The 15,269-nt window shown below is 37.9% G+C and overlaps 1 pseudogene; it reads right to left on the bottom strand.

Moving 5' to 3' along the window:
• Positions 1–1,199: 1,199 nt before the first annotated feature.
• LOC145066384 (beta-amylase 8-like) lies at positions 1,200–4,060 on the bottom strand (annotated as a pseudogene).
• Between the last annotated feature and the right edge of the window lie 11,209 nt (positions 4,061–15,269).

The following is a 15,269-nucleotide window of genomic DNA, read 5'->3' as shown; positions in this document are numbered from 1 at the left end:
TTTTTTTAATCATTTTTTTTTTATTTTAACACTTGTTTTCATTTAATAAATAGAATAGGAAGATTAGTATGGAAACATAAAATAGAAAGATATTTGAATTCTCCTCTTTAAATATCAAGGAATTTCAAATTCATATTTGAAAAAAAAAAGGAAGCTAACTTCACAGAATATGAAGCAATTTGACTCGAATAAATAGAAAACTAATTTAGAATATTAAAAGAATTTAAAAAGATAATCATATAAAATATTATTTTTTTGTATCAAAAGATGATCATTCGTGATGATCATTCCGACCATACAACTATGCATAAGGCCTCTTGGTAAAAGACAAAATTAACCCGAGGTTGACCAGGATAGTGGGTCCCTTGCTGAAAATGAACATTATAAAGAACATAAATTTCTATTGTATGGATGTATTCATTATAGAAATTAGTTGTTATGTTTGAACTTAAATTCACCTGTTCCATGTAAATGTTGACTCAAGTTTCCATTTTCAATGAACTCATACACCAAAAATAGGGAGCCCTCCACACAATATCCTATTAAACGCACCTGCAAAATATAAAGTCAAATGTTAAAAAAATATGGTCAACTCAAAATATTGATAAATATATTTATCAATTGAAATATTGCATACCAGGTTTAGATGATGAACATGTGTTAATAGATAAAATAATATAATTATATCTAAAACTAATATTCCAAACCTCGCCTTTGAGTTCTGCATAAAGAAGTGGCAAGACTTCTGGAAGAAGGCCATTGATGAGATTTGGCTTGTTGGGGCCAGCTATACTCAAAGCCAAAACAAAAAGTTTTCTTTCCATTCTAATGGAATTAAGAATTCCATTCCTCTCCTAATTCCAGCATATATAGAGATACTTACCCGATCCTGATCCTTGATAAGCATAAGAAAGGAGGAAAATTCCGGGTACAGGACTGCATCGATCTTCTCTGGTTTGTCAGCAAGGTCCCGATGTGTTTATAACTTTCTACACTCTGCTCAGAAGCATAATAATAATAATACCCGAAGGACTGAAGTTGACATGGAGAAAAAGCTTAGGGTATGGCTTGAATCGAAAGGGAAGACAAAAAATGATATTTCATTCACTAGAAGCTTAGGGTATGGCTTGAAGTTGACATGGAGAAAAAGCTTAGGGTATGGCTTGAATCGAAAGGGAAGAAAAAGCTTAGGGTATGGCTCAAATTTCAATCATAGCAACAACAACCGTTGCTCTGGTGAATGCAGCAGGACTAGTTGTTCGCTCCTACAAATTTTATATATATGAAAAAAAATTAGACTTTAATTAATTTAAAAACATTAAAGAAAGTTGAAAACATGTGTACCTTGAGGGCAAGAACAAGTTTTGAAGGCTTGAGAAGAACAATTTTTCCCAGACACTCAGCTACCACATTCTAGACACCTTCTTCCTCACTTTTCACAGTGGTTGAATACCAAGTTTAGTGTCTTTTCAACACTAGAATCTTGAAATTCTGCTTTATCTACAAATTGTCTCACTATCATATTAAGAAACACATAAAACAAAGTAAAATAAAGAATCTCAATATGAACATTTTCTGATGACTCTGGCACTTATTATAGTGGCAACCTTTCATTAAACAAGAGTCAAGTATCCAAACCTTTTTTAGATGTTTTGTCACATCTTTTATACTGCTAACAGACTCCTCTGTTAAATTTTCAACATATACACCTGTTTTAGTATCTTCTCTTATTTGAATATTTCTTTGAGTTGGATCCAACAAAATCAGTAATTTGTTCATTATAGATCTGTAAATAGAGTTTCCCAGAATTAGGATTTAAGATACTTGTAACAACAGAAGTTCAATTGTCCATGATAAATAAATTATCATGTTACCTCAAGAAAAGAACGGCGGCATTGATACAAGAGTTGTTTGTCAGCATGTTTATTTTGTTCCTATACAAAATTTCCTTTAAGGCATGAGGAAAGATTTAAGTGAAAATCAAGGTAAATATCTATATAGACTTAACATACAATCTCACCTCATTCATGCGAAAAAAAATAGACTTTCAAACACACGAGGTGTCAATCCTTGTTGATCACTAGGTAACTCCTCTTCCAATAATGCATTGGATGGACCCCATATTGTGTAGGTCTTTCCACTCCCAGGCTACTCAAATTTGTTTATGGTGTGTAATTAGTATAAGTAGCCATCAAAATGAAAGAAAGTTATTACATTTATAGTCAGCACAAGGAAGACAAACTATACCTGCCCATATGCAAACACGGAGCTATTAAATCCAACAATACAGTTTTCAACAAGGGGAAACTACAAAACTTGTTATTGTATTGTATATTGAAAAAAAATGATACTGAATCAGAATCAAATTGTACCTAAGTGTTACGCAGTGAGCCACTGACCGCAGAAACCGCCTGAAGGGGTTACCAATGCCGTGAGATGATACAATCGACAAATGACGTGAGTGCTGAAAAATCGTTCTGTAGTCTCCTGAGTTTTAGGGACAATCCCGCAAAGGGTATTTCAGTCTTTATGAGTTTTGTCCCACGTATGTACCATGCATGCATCTAACGAACTGGTCAAGTTCTGAGAAGCATAATGTTGTATCAAACAAGGGCAAAATGGGAAATGGTGATTTATAATTAAAAAACACAAAATGCTGATGATCTGGATCATTACTCGGTTTTGCAGTCTCAAGTAATCTCATCAACACTTCCCTATCAAAACATGGAAACGCATTTTCACCAGCTACGCATAAACCTTCCTCCCAAGCTGAATTCAATACCTGTAAAAATCAAAATCAATAAAGATTCTATAACATCATTATAAATATAAAAAAAAAAAGTCAACAAACAACCTGCCAAGTCAACCCTTCTGGATCATGATTTTCTTTACTAGAAAGATTAAGATTCGATCCTAGACACACAAACTTCACTACAACCGAGTGTTTCTTGAGAACCTTAAAAAGTCTGGAGTATCCATCATGGTTATCAGGGTTATAATATCCACCTGTTAACTTAGATGCATGGCTTTTAGATCTATACCACCAATAAACAGCTGGAATCTAGACAAAAAATTTATAAAATTATCATATGATTGAATCTAATATACTAAATTTCAAGATTTTTACTAAAGTATTTACCTTAACAAGTATCTGTATTTTTTCAAATCCTAGGGTTGCAAGAGAGAGGATAGTATTGGCATGATCAATTAAGAATTGGGAATACAATTGAAGGAAGAATCTCCCATAATGGCTTCCATAATCACCATGTTCACAAAAGAAACCAGTTTCTTGTGGACTCGAATTGTATTCACCACAATTTTCAGGTCCTCTACCCCAAAAAGTTTGACCACAAAGACTTTAAGATTTGACTTAATTTTGTTGCATGTATTTATCGTAACACTGCAAAAAGATTTGTGTATTAATATTATATTAATTTGTTGTTAGTTACACTAATCAAAATGGTAATTAAGTGTGCGTGTGTATATATATATATATATATATATATATATATATATATATATATATATATATATATATACACACCTGGAACTCACCAATACCAGGATACCTCCATCCCATTTTTCTGAAAAAGAAGGATATTTAAGCTCTCCATTGGCATCAAGTCCTATTTCAAGACCAGTAATAAGACCTTCAACAAACATGTCATCAAAATCTGTTCTAAAGCTTCTCATCACATCAAAATACACCTCAGCAGCAGTTCTTCCTTTCAAGACTCTTTCTTTATCAATACCCCATGATAGACATTTAGTGTTTCTTCTTCCTTCACGATCTGTAAAGAAAATATCTTTGTTGTCTTTCCCAATTTCAACAACCCATTGAGGGAGGGGTATAGAAATAGAATCATTCCCTCCATACTCATGAAATGCTAACCCTACCCTTAAAATTGAAGGAAAAATTAGATTTTTTTTCATATGATAATAGAATCAAGAAGAGTGATGAAGGAAATGCTGATACCTGTAACTTGAGCTCAAATTCATGGATGATGTTGAATAGTTCATGGTATCCAGACCAATAGTATTTATGTGGGCTCAAATTCATGGATGATGTTGATTAAGTATATGTAGGAGGGGAGGTACACGGGTTCTTTTGTTGCCTCACACGTATGATTATTTCCAAGTTGGTTAATGAATGATGTTAATAAAATACACATATGGATCGCAAAGTATCAACCCACGATGCCGGCGTTCCTTGGAAAGTCAAAATTGATGACAACATTCACGGCTTGAATATCTATACCTCATGTAAACAAATCTGAAAACAATTTGAAGATTAGGGCAGAAATTATGAGGATATGGCAGAAATTGAACTCCGACATGAGAATGAGGGAGAAAACAAAATCCCATATGGGTTTCATTTGAAAAACAGGTTAGTTGGAATGTTGGAGAAATCAAACCAGATTTTAGGGAGAAGTTTTTGAGCCGATAACCTAAATAGTGAAGAGTGAATTTGGAATTAGGAGAAGTCGTACCAGGTTTTAGGGGAGAAATTAAACTAGTTTCTTCCCTATTTTGGGAGGACGGACCTGAAGAGATCGAGAAAAAAAAATCCCTAGTTGGATGGTTTTATGACGAGGAGGATGGACGCGGGGAGGTGATCCTATGCTCACCGGAGAAGAAGTAAGCCTGAAGTGAGATCATCGATTGTTACAGAGGTCTGGGAGAACTGATAGAGAATCGAAGAGCGTTTTGAAATTTCTTGAAAAAGCCCTAGGAATGAGTGAATGAAGGAGATACAGAGGAGAGATTGAAGAAGCGGGCACTTCAAAATTTTAGAATTTCATCAGAGGTTTTCATTTTTTCCCTTTAAAAACACGCGTTTGATAAAAAATATAAAGCGACATTTATAGAGGACACACATTTAAAACAAGTGCCCTCCGTGTTTTTTTGTTGGACATTAATTTTAAGGCACGCAAAAATGCGTGTCCCCTATCCTTCAAATTTTGGAAGGCTGACATTATTTTTAAGTACACACAAAAATGCGTATCGTAAATCAGCGAGTGTCATTGTTTGCGCGTCATTAAAGGGTATTTTTCTTGTAGTGATTTCTATGGGTATCTGTTTGCTGCAGGGTGGCTATCTCAATCTTGTGCAAAATGAACCTGCACTTCTGATTCTTGAGATGTTTATAACGGAAACTCACCGGGTCGGGGAGATAGGGTTTCACCAGACGAGTGCTTAGAAAGTTTTTAAACTTTACATTATCGTCTAGTTAGCGCTTTCACAATATGATCCTTAACGGGAAAGGATCATGCTCTTACTTGCCTTGCTGTTTCATGAACAACAGGCTCTGTTCCAGGCTAACTCAATCCTTAGAGATTTTCTGAAGTGTTGGACTATCTCGGGAGGTGGTTCTACTATTTCTGTGTGAGATAGTATTCTTGGAACACCTATTAGTCCAATGAATCTCTAAGACATACCCTATTCTCTAATGCGTTGGTTTATTTCAGTTGCAGAAAGCGTGTGCTCTTGTATAACCCATCGACTAACACCTAGACTGGTGTCAAGTCTATAATCTAACTTAACGCAACCTACTTTCGCACTTTTATCAAGTATTCTTGGCTGCGGAGGTTATCCTGTGGTTGTTTGCATTCTAGTGTTTACTTTGGAGAATGCAGTATATTGCCTACAGGGCGACAGTGACTTCTTCCATGTGAGGGGGCGGAGTGTCCTAGGCACTACTCTTCGGTAACGGGGTGGACGAAGTGCCTGAGTAGTGCGAACATCTTCAGCAACTACTCTTCTGGTGGTTCTGAGTTTTCTCAATCTAGGTCAAATCTAGTGAGTATAGGGTTCCGTCACTCGGAACTTCTAATCTTCTCATCCACTCTTCTCAAAGTTTAACTTATCGCAGCTTCCAGGGTTCCGAGATATTCGCTGAGATGCTTAATTCGTGGGATTAAGCGTGAATGGATGGTCGTAGTCAATGTCCTTGACTCTTACGACTCAGATTTCTTTACCAACTGAGGGTGTTAGCTACTATATCGGCTTAACCGAGATGACAATAATTTCGGATTTGTGGTCATTATAGTAGCTCAACCCGCAGTGTTTCTCTTGACTCTAGCTCCTATTTTATGGAATAGGATGAAGGGTTTTACTATGAGGTTCGTGGTAGAGCTCATACTTGGCTTAACCACTAATACTTGGTGTATGCAAGTCGTATATAATTGAGGTCGGCAGGATGTTCAGTTGTGCGACTCCACCCCAGACCCACAACCCAACGAGGAACATGGATTAGGGAGGAAGCACACATCTTAAATCTTTTTGATCTCAATTATATACCACCCTTATGCATATATTGAGTTACAATAGTCAGTCTCATGAGTTCTATCCTCTTGATTCACGAACCTGATTGTGAGGTGCGAAGGGTCTTTCTGGGGGATCTACAAAGTATGCTTCGGGTGGTTATCGTCTTCTGGAATACCTGTAGTGTCTTTCGCTTTGGTTTCTATCTGTCTAAGAAGGGTTGCTTAACAGCGAGCGGTAACCTTCTCCTGGGTACTTTGGAAGGTTTGAGATAAGAGGGAAGACTAACAGATCCCATTAGGTTTTATTATTTTTTAGGTTCGGAAGAACTTTTATTTGCCAAAATGGCTATGGTGAAAGTTCTTTTTACACAGCACTAGCGATATACACATGGTTGCACTAAGTCAAAACATGATTGATATAGGCGTCGAGGTTGGCATACATCGACATGATATAGAATGAGGGCCGATAGGGCCATGTGTTGAACGGGCATACATGTTCTAGGCGTCTCGAGTTTCGTCTCGTGTATCACTGTCGCGGATACTTGGACCGATAGAGTTCACGCGGAATTGTAGAGGGTCCTGAGTGTTTCTGAATAGGGTACCTTTCATGTATGGATTCTCACGAGGCCTTTCTATAATCGCTTAACATACACTAGTCATGTATAATTAAGGTGGGGAGGACTGATGACTGAGCGACTCTGCCTTAAATCCACAACCAAACAAGGAACAGGAAATGTGGCAGCATCACTCACTCTAGGTCTATCCATCTTAAGTAAACATGGCTTTGATGTATATGTCGGGCCATTATAGCTCTACCTGATGAAATTTTAATTTTTATAACAGTGCTGCGACTTTCGCCTTAACGGGGAAGTAATTACATTTAGAGTTAGCCTTTTAATGTTTTGGGTTAGTTATTTGAGATTTGAGAGACGTACCAAAATCTACCGGGTTCCTTGATGCTTCTCCCTAAGCATTAGAGTTAGACTCCTCCTGTGTCTTTGTTGTTTCCTTCGGATGGACAGTCCTTCTTGAATTGTCCAATCTCACCACATAGACGGCAAACTGGACTGGACCCCACATTTGTGGTTGATGTAATAAACTCAAACGGGGTTCTGCAGACGCGAGCGGTATGCCCCTTCATGTTGCCCCTAGCACAAAAGAGTTCTCGATAGATACCATGATGATGGTAGCTACACTTGCTGTAGTGGGGATGGTTTCCTTGGTATGGTCTTCTTGAAGTCGGGACGGGAGGGCGGGCAGGGGTATTGACTGTCTCAGCTCATTGCCCTTCGGAAGGTCATTGAGCCGAGGTACTTCCCTCCTCGATCTTGAACTTTCTCTTCAGTGGATTTGGTTGAGGTTCTTGGGTGGCTGGGTACACAGAGGTTGGTTGCTGCTGTCCATTACGTCGATCGGAATTCCCGATAGGGCTCTTGCTAACATTGGCATTGTTAGCATTCAGTTGAGCCATGACAGCTGCTACGGCTGCCGAGACTGCAGCCTGGAATGTAGCTTCATCGAATAGGAGAGTCGGTTTCTTGCCAGTGGATTGGTTACGCTTCTTCGGTGGCATGGTTTTCCTACATGGAAAGGAACACAGCTGGTGAGAGACGATGGTTAACCCTTAGACGTATCTATCCTTACTATATTAGGCATAAATTTTTCCCGTGCCTCGGATATTGGTTGCATGAGTGTTGACCTACATCCCTATGATGTAGTCTGGGTATTCAAGGTAGGAGTATGAGTATCGGAAAAGCCATAAGATGGGAGTCGTTCCTACTAAGTTACCTTTATACTGGGAAAGGTTCACTCTCCGGCTTGGAAAGAATCTGAGAACAGTTCGGAACAAAGACCGCGGGAAGAAAGGCTCATGAAGACTTATGGCTAACAACTCTCAATAAAGGTGTGGGGACCCGCTCTAATCGTATTACTTGCAATGGGAAAAGGCGATTTAACTAACACATAGCGTGAGTAGTGTGATCACTAACTCATTAAATTGTATTATTTTATAGGTGTATTAGCGTGACGAACACGAGGAAAAGACACCTCTCGGGTTCCATGTACTGGCTCCCTCTGTCTACCTCGTATCTTTGACTGGGACCGGCGTTGGTTTCCTTCGGGTAGTTACCTAGGGTTCTCTTCTCCTATAGACCTATTGAATTTCTACTTCATCTTACTTCCGATTCTGACTCTGGGTGTCATCACTTCATGATGGATGACTGGAAATCTCGGAAGTTTAGGCGAATTTCCCACCATGTCCCTAAAAAGGTATAGACACTTGGTGCTTTCAATAGTCTTGAGTTCATAAGCATTTAGTGTCATTTATGTAAGTAAGTATTTTATTCAAAATAACTTTATAAAAAGTAGTAGTTTAGAATCTACGGTGTATTAGCGTCCTTTCCAGAAAATCATATATTTTCTAATTAAAAGCAGTCTTTTACCAAGACTCGACAAAGTTATGTTTTAAAGAGTAATTTTCCCTTAAATACTGTCATTACCAAAATAAGGTATTTGACTTTAAAGAAAGTAGGAGAATACCACTAGTAAAACATTAGGGAAAATAACATATGCCTCAACAGAAAATACTGCTAACTAAGGCAAAAGAAATCATAGACTCCAGGAGAGTATTGAATGAATGATACGCCTGGCTCAGTCTAACAAAAGGGAACATAGACCCCAGACAGTATCAAATGTGTGATACGGCTACCAAGGTCTAAAACAAAGAGACACAGACCCCAGACAGTATCAAATGAAAGATAGAGCTAGCAAGGTCTAAAACAAAGAGACACAGACCCCAGACAATATCAAATGAAAGATACAGTAAGCAAAGTCTAAAACAAAGAGTAATCCTAAGATTGTTGTTTCAAGAATACAGTGTTAATTCTCGTTACCTTAAGGCCATGAATTATACAGTAAACATAGAGATACTCGTAACCATACTAATCGACGCTAGAGTACTTGACGCCCTACAAGCGTCGGAATAAATATAACATTTGTCACCTCTTGGCTTGGTAGGCCGTGGACTGTAGCTAGCAGTCAGGGTGCGGGAGTGTCATTCCCGTATAGATCTATACACACAATGCCCGCTCTCCCTACAGGAGACTCTGGTTACCAACTCGACAACGGGGAGATCCGTGTCTTGAAGATGCATCTGATATAGTGAATTCTAATGTAGGTACTGGACTGATGATAGAGATTCACAATGAACTGACTCCTTTGGAATTCTCGTACTAGAAAGAGTAAATAGAGCTTCCTAACTATTCCTATAATAGTTACTAGTGTCTCTGATCTATGAGTGATGAATGGACGAATGCCCTTGCTACCCAATGGAAATGAACTGGCCGATGGACACCTTTATGTCTATACACGTATACATGATATATAATTAATGATTAAAAGACCTTTAGACGGATATCCGATACCCACTAGACCACATCCAAAGGAGGAAAAGGAAATAGGGCGAACTAGCCTTCTTAAGTCTTTTAAACATTATTTATATAACTATACGGGTACAGGCATGCATTTAACGAAGTAGAAGTCTAGAAGTATAAAAGAAAACTCTGGTATAACCTTTGGAAAATCATTAAAAATAAGAAGTTACGACTTGATATCATTATGTAAAACAAGCTCTGAAAACCGTTCATAAACACGTTTTGAATATAATTTGATAACACAATATAAGTAAAGAAAACCTTTGTTTAAAACACTGCTGTAACTGATTTATAAGTAAAACATACAGCATGAGAGATAATTTGAGAAAAGATTTAAACAAGTAATGACGTTTTGGAAAACCACCTAAAGTATTATACTTGGTAAAATAGTTGAAAGTGTAATAAATCCTTTTGCATGCGGGTTATCAATCACATATGATTGGTATGATAACTAGCATATTTTAACTTGTATTCCCCCCCCCCCCATAACAGCATGTAAAAATATTTAAAAGGTTAATTCAGGGGTATGAACTCACCTGTTGTAAATGGATCGGGTGAAGGTGTCGGTTGGGTGCTCGGTGTCAAGTAAAGAATTGAACACACTTAGTGACCTATTAACATATGATGACATATGTTTACATACAATTAGTAAATATAATACTAATTAAACTCGTATACGCATCCTAAAGTGTAGAAAACACTTTGGTTAAGTGTTAGGGGTGTCTCGGGTAGTATCTAAGGGTGTGTATGGCCTAGTTAGGGAGTTTACTCTTCAAGAGTAAACTCTTTATAGAGTTTACGGCCCTATTACCATATCCCCATGAGTTTACGGTTGTAAACTCATGGTGGGGGTGTTCTAGGATGTTTCAAAGTCTTCTATCACTTGTGGAATTATGCTAGGCTCAAATCTAGGGCTTATGAAGGGTTTAAGGCCTCAAAATGACCATTTTAGGGAGTTTACGGCCCTAAACAAGGAGTTTACAGCCGTAAGCTCCTATATGCTCATTCCTTTGGTGTATGTTAACTAAGCTACACAACAAGTTAGGATAGATTACTTACTAGTTTGGGGCTCAAAACGGGCATTTTGGATCGAAATCAAGTTGTAGAGAGAGAGTGTAGAGAGAGAGTGGAAACTCTCAAATGGACTCCACTCACCCTTATATAGGGGTTTGATTTGGGGCTCAGTGGAAATCTACCCGATACTGACGTTAAACGGTGCTTTTGGTTGCACCCGATTAAATGGTCGTATTTTGACTTGGTTGAAACTAAAACTTTTCAAGGGAATATTTAGGTGTTTCTAATTTGTTCCAACCCTTATGAAGTCATAATAAAAGTCTCAAATTAATTAACCAATCCAAAAGGTTAACGGACAATTTAAGAAAGTGAGGAGTATTAACGGAAGGAGGGGTTAAAAATGACGAAATAAATTTCGGGTTGTCACAATTAAGATGGAAAAAGGACCATAACTATATATGACTAAAATGATTAAGCGTTTGTCGAGGACAATCTGAGGTATACCAAAGATTTGTTGCTCATGGACAGTTGAAAGTACGGTGTAAATTTTTGAAGGACCATATTGACATATTCTGAAAAGAGGCAACTCTTGTTCAGAAGTGATAGTCAAAATAGGAATATGGAAATGTTTCCATTGGTGGAAGTTATTCATTAAATCTATGTAATATTAGAAAACTTAATGCAAGAAGGATGTTCAAAGGAATGTACTTTGAATGTGAGACTTCGTTTCCATGGAATTGCTCTCCATTGGAATACTATGTAATGTTTGTTGCCAAGTCTTTGTGACTTTTGTGCATAGTCATTACAAGAGGATCATTGCATATAAGTTTAGAATCTAACAGATTTCAGTAAATGGCAAAGAATCTTGTATTCTTACATTTTTCATAAGGATTTGGAATTGTGAAATGAGTATCATTGAAATGTTTTCAGTTGATCTTTTCCACAAAGAAAGTACCATAAGTAAATATAGTGTGCATGCTTGTAGCATGAGATAACTATTGTTTTACTTCAAGTATTAAGTCGATTCTTGTGTTTCAATTTGCATGTTTTGACTTCCCGAATATCTAGGTTATTCAGACCGTCCACAGTCGATCATACTTTGTAAGTAGGTATTGAGGCAAGACTGCCATGAATGGGCCTGTAGTATGTCTAAGTGTTTAAGACATAGTTGCAGTATTCATGAGAACTCCTGGAATAAGATTCAAGTATTGGACTAAACCCATGCTCATTTGAATCACTTCATGGTTTTTATCACGAGTGATTATGAGACGATAATATGTTATATTCTTCAAATGAAGACGTGTGAGCTGTAGTTGCGAGTCGGTTGCACATTGACATATGTAAACGCACCAGTAACTTGGATTTTATAAAACATATTGTTGTGTGTAATTTGATGAGTGAGTACAAGCGAGCATTTGGGTCGAAGTTTATCCGTTCCTTTTACCCCATGTGGATAAAAGCGATATATGTGGGCCCCTCGATGATTTAGTTATGACAACCCTAAGTGCTCGACCGGGCCTGGACTTATTTGATTTGTTCATTTAGTCGGTCGTCATAAATCAGAAATCGGGAAACAACATATGGATAGAGATAATGATTATAATCCATTTATCAGTCCATATGATATCTAGAATGGAGGAATATATGATCCCTTTTTGTAATGGACACATCATTGACTAGGTCAGAGTTCGACAGCGGCTTTTAAAAGTTATGATTGCTTGTTGGGATTTTGGAGTTTAGACTTATTTAAGTGGGAGACTCTTGGATTAGATGTGTAAGCCCATAACTATTATTGGTATGTACTCGACCCAAGAGTAACATGGTCCATTTGGGTTGCATAACATCATAACAATTTGTTAGGATGGACTTTTGAGAAGAGGTTATATATGATTTATTAATATATTATAAGTTCTAATATATTACTATCAAATCATATGGTTTAATTACTACTGATCAAGAATTAGTTTGGAATTAATTTAGTAATCAAAAGAGACTAATTAAATAAATGGGGACTAATTGTGTAAAATAGTTATCTTTATATGTGTTGGGCTTATGGTCCATGTTGGACTAAGATTATATATGAATACATAATGAGTTGGACCACATGTACCATTGATCATAAAACCCATGGGTATGGATTTGGTTTATACCCATGACTCTTGGAGTCCTACATATAAATATAAGCTCCATAACCTAAAAATCCCTACTTCTAGTTCTTGGAGTTCATGAAGGTGTTTTTGGTGCATGAAAATTATCTCTCAAGAGTCACCTTTATCCTAGGTGAGTTGTGATTCTGTAGCACTCGGTTCCTAGTATGTAATTTATTTTGTTGTATTTTGCATTTTGGCCTAGGACTTGGCAAGTTGAAGGCCCAACTCGTCGAGTAGGAGTAAGATTGGACACGAGACTTAAGTGATGGACTCGTCGAGTCGGTGGCCAGACTCGACGAGTAGGCTCTGATTGGACAAAACACTAATCTGAGGGTTTGCACCCTATTTAATCATCTCTTTCAGCCACCACTCACCCCTATTGCTCCCAAAGACCCTCCATAGAAAACCCTAGCCGAGTGTGTGAAGATCTAAAGGCATTTATGGTGATTTTGGTGGTTTTGTTCACAAGGAAGAAGGAAGAGCATAGAAGGATCAAGAGGAAACTGACGAATTCGAGTTTGGTTCATCATTTGCAGTCTTTGAAAGGTATAAAGTCTGTACCTTGCTTACTTGTTTGTTAGATCCCTTTTTCGGGAGGATTTAGGGCTTTTAAGCCATATGTGGTGACCAACCACGATTTGCAAACCTGGTTGGGGGTCAAGACTTCGGATCTAGCACTTAGGCAGAGTCACAAGGCAGATTTGGGTTGCTTTTGCACCCAAGGAAGGCCCCATGCAATAAAAGAGCCATTCTAGAGCCTTTTTGGCTCAAAAGTCCCATGCATGCATGTAAAGTTCATAACTTTACGTGCTAGATCGAGCTTAGGGGCTTGGATCTATCATTCGGACAAGTGTTGTACATCATAAATTGAGGATTTAGGGTGTGGACGTTATCGACTCGGCGAGTCCGTTCTTGGGACTCGATGAGTCCAAGTCTTTGAGTCTCATATCTGTTAATGGTCAAAAGAACTCAGTTGGGTGTTAGAAGTGTTGTAGTTGGACAGAAAGAGTGACCCAATGCATTGGAATTAGTTTTAGACCTGGAGTTCATGGGACTCGACGACTGCTAGATCAAACTTGGCGAGTGCAAGGCAATCTTCTTATGTTTAAAGATGAACTCAACGAGTTGCTCTTACAACCCGGCGAGTCAAGGTTAGAACTTGTTTATCATATGAAGGTGAACTCGACGAGTTGTTCATACGACTCGGCGAGTCGTATGAAGGTTCATTGATGTTCGTAAAGAAGGGGATCTCGTTGAGTCGTTGCCAAACTCGACGAGTTGAGTCATGGATAAGGACATGTAAAGGGTAGGGACTCGACGAGTTGACGGCCCAACTTGGCGAGTCGGGTCAACTGGAAGCTGACTTTGACTTGGACTTGGTTGGGGGTAAAATAGTCATTTTACCCTAAGAGTAGATATTTGATTCTGACAGAGTGTTTTGTGGGGATTATACCCGGAGGATTTCCGGAGCAGCAGCAGACAAAGGTTTCCCGCACAGATTATCAGCAACTACTCGTACGAGGTGAGTTACCTTCCAGTAGGGGTGGGTCTAATGCTACAATGCTGGCACACCAAAGAGGAATATTTAGGAGATGATTGTCTTTGTGATAATTATCTTGGTCTAGTTATGTGCCTTGGTTATGAGATCTATTTGTATGATATGTTATGTGTATAGTAGGGATCAATTTCCCTGACAGTGGTCCTTGGGACCGAAGGGTAGGTTAGTACCCGAATATGCCTGACTGTATGTTTATATCTTGACATTGTATACTAGTGGTAGGGGTGGAATAGTCCCCAATTACCGGTTGAAAGATACCGATGATGGTTACTGGTTGAAAGATACCGATGATGATTACCGGTTGAAAGTTACTGATGATGATTACCGGTTGAAAGATACTGATGATGATTGTCGGTTGAAAAATACCGATGATGATTACCAGTTGAAAGATACTGATGGAAGTTACCGGTTGAAATCACTAAGCTTTGTGCTTACGGTTTCTATTCTGGTTTCAGGTACCTCTTCGTCTAAGGGGAAAGAGTCGACGGCGTAGCATCGCATCACACACACACACGATTCGGCATCATACTTTCTGGGATTGTACTCTGATTTTCCTTATTTTTGATGTCATGGTTTAGGACATAACATTATGATTTTGTAATGTGTTGATTTATTGACAATGTTATGGTAAAATGTTTTAAAAACTAATAACTTAAAAATGAAATTTTCGGGTTTGAATTTTGGGATGTTACAGATTCCATTTGAGGTGCAACACTTGATGCACTAAGTTCTTAAAGCCTAAAGTCTTTCTAGCAACATCAACAACATCAAGAGGTATGTCTATAACTTTTCTTATTATACATATGTTATTTGCATGCTAGTTATAGGCTTAATTCTTTAGAAACACTAT

This window comes from Lactuca serriola, chromosome 1, assembly GCF_051521515.1.
Source record: "Lactuca serriola cultivar US96UC23 chromosome 1, Lser_US96UC23_V15, whole genome shotgun sequence".
Classification (NCBI taxonomy): domain Eukaryota; kingdom Viridiplantae; phylum Streptophyta; class Magnoliopsida; order Asterales; family Asteraceae; genus Lactuca; species Lactuca serriola.
The sequence above is the reverse complement of the archived record's forward strand: the minus strand, read 5'-3'. Positions and strand labels throughout refer to the sequence as shown.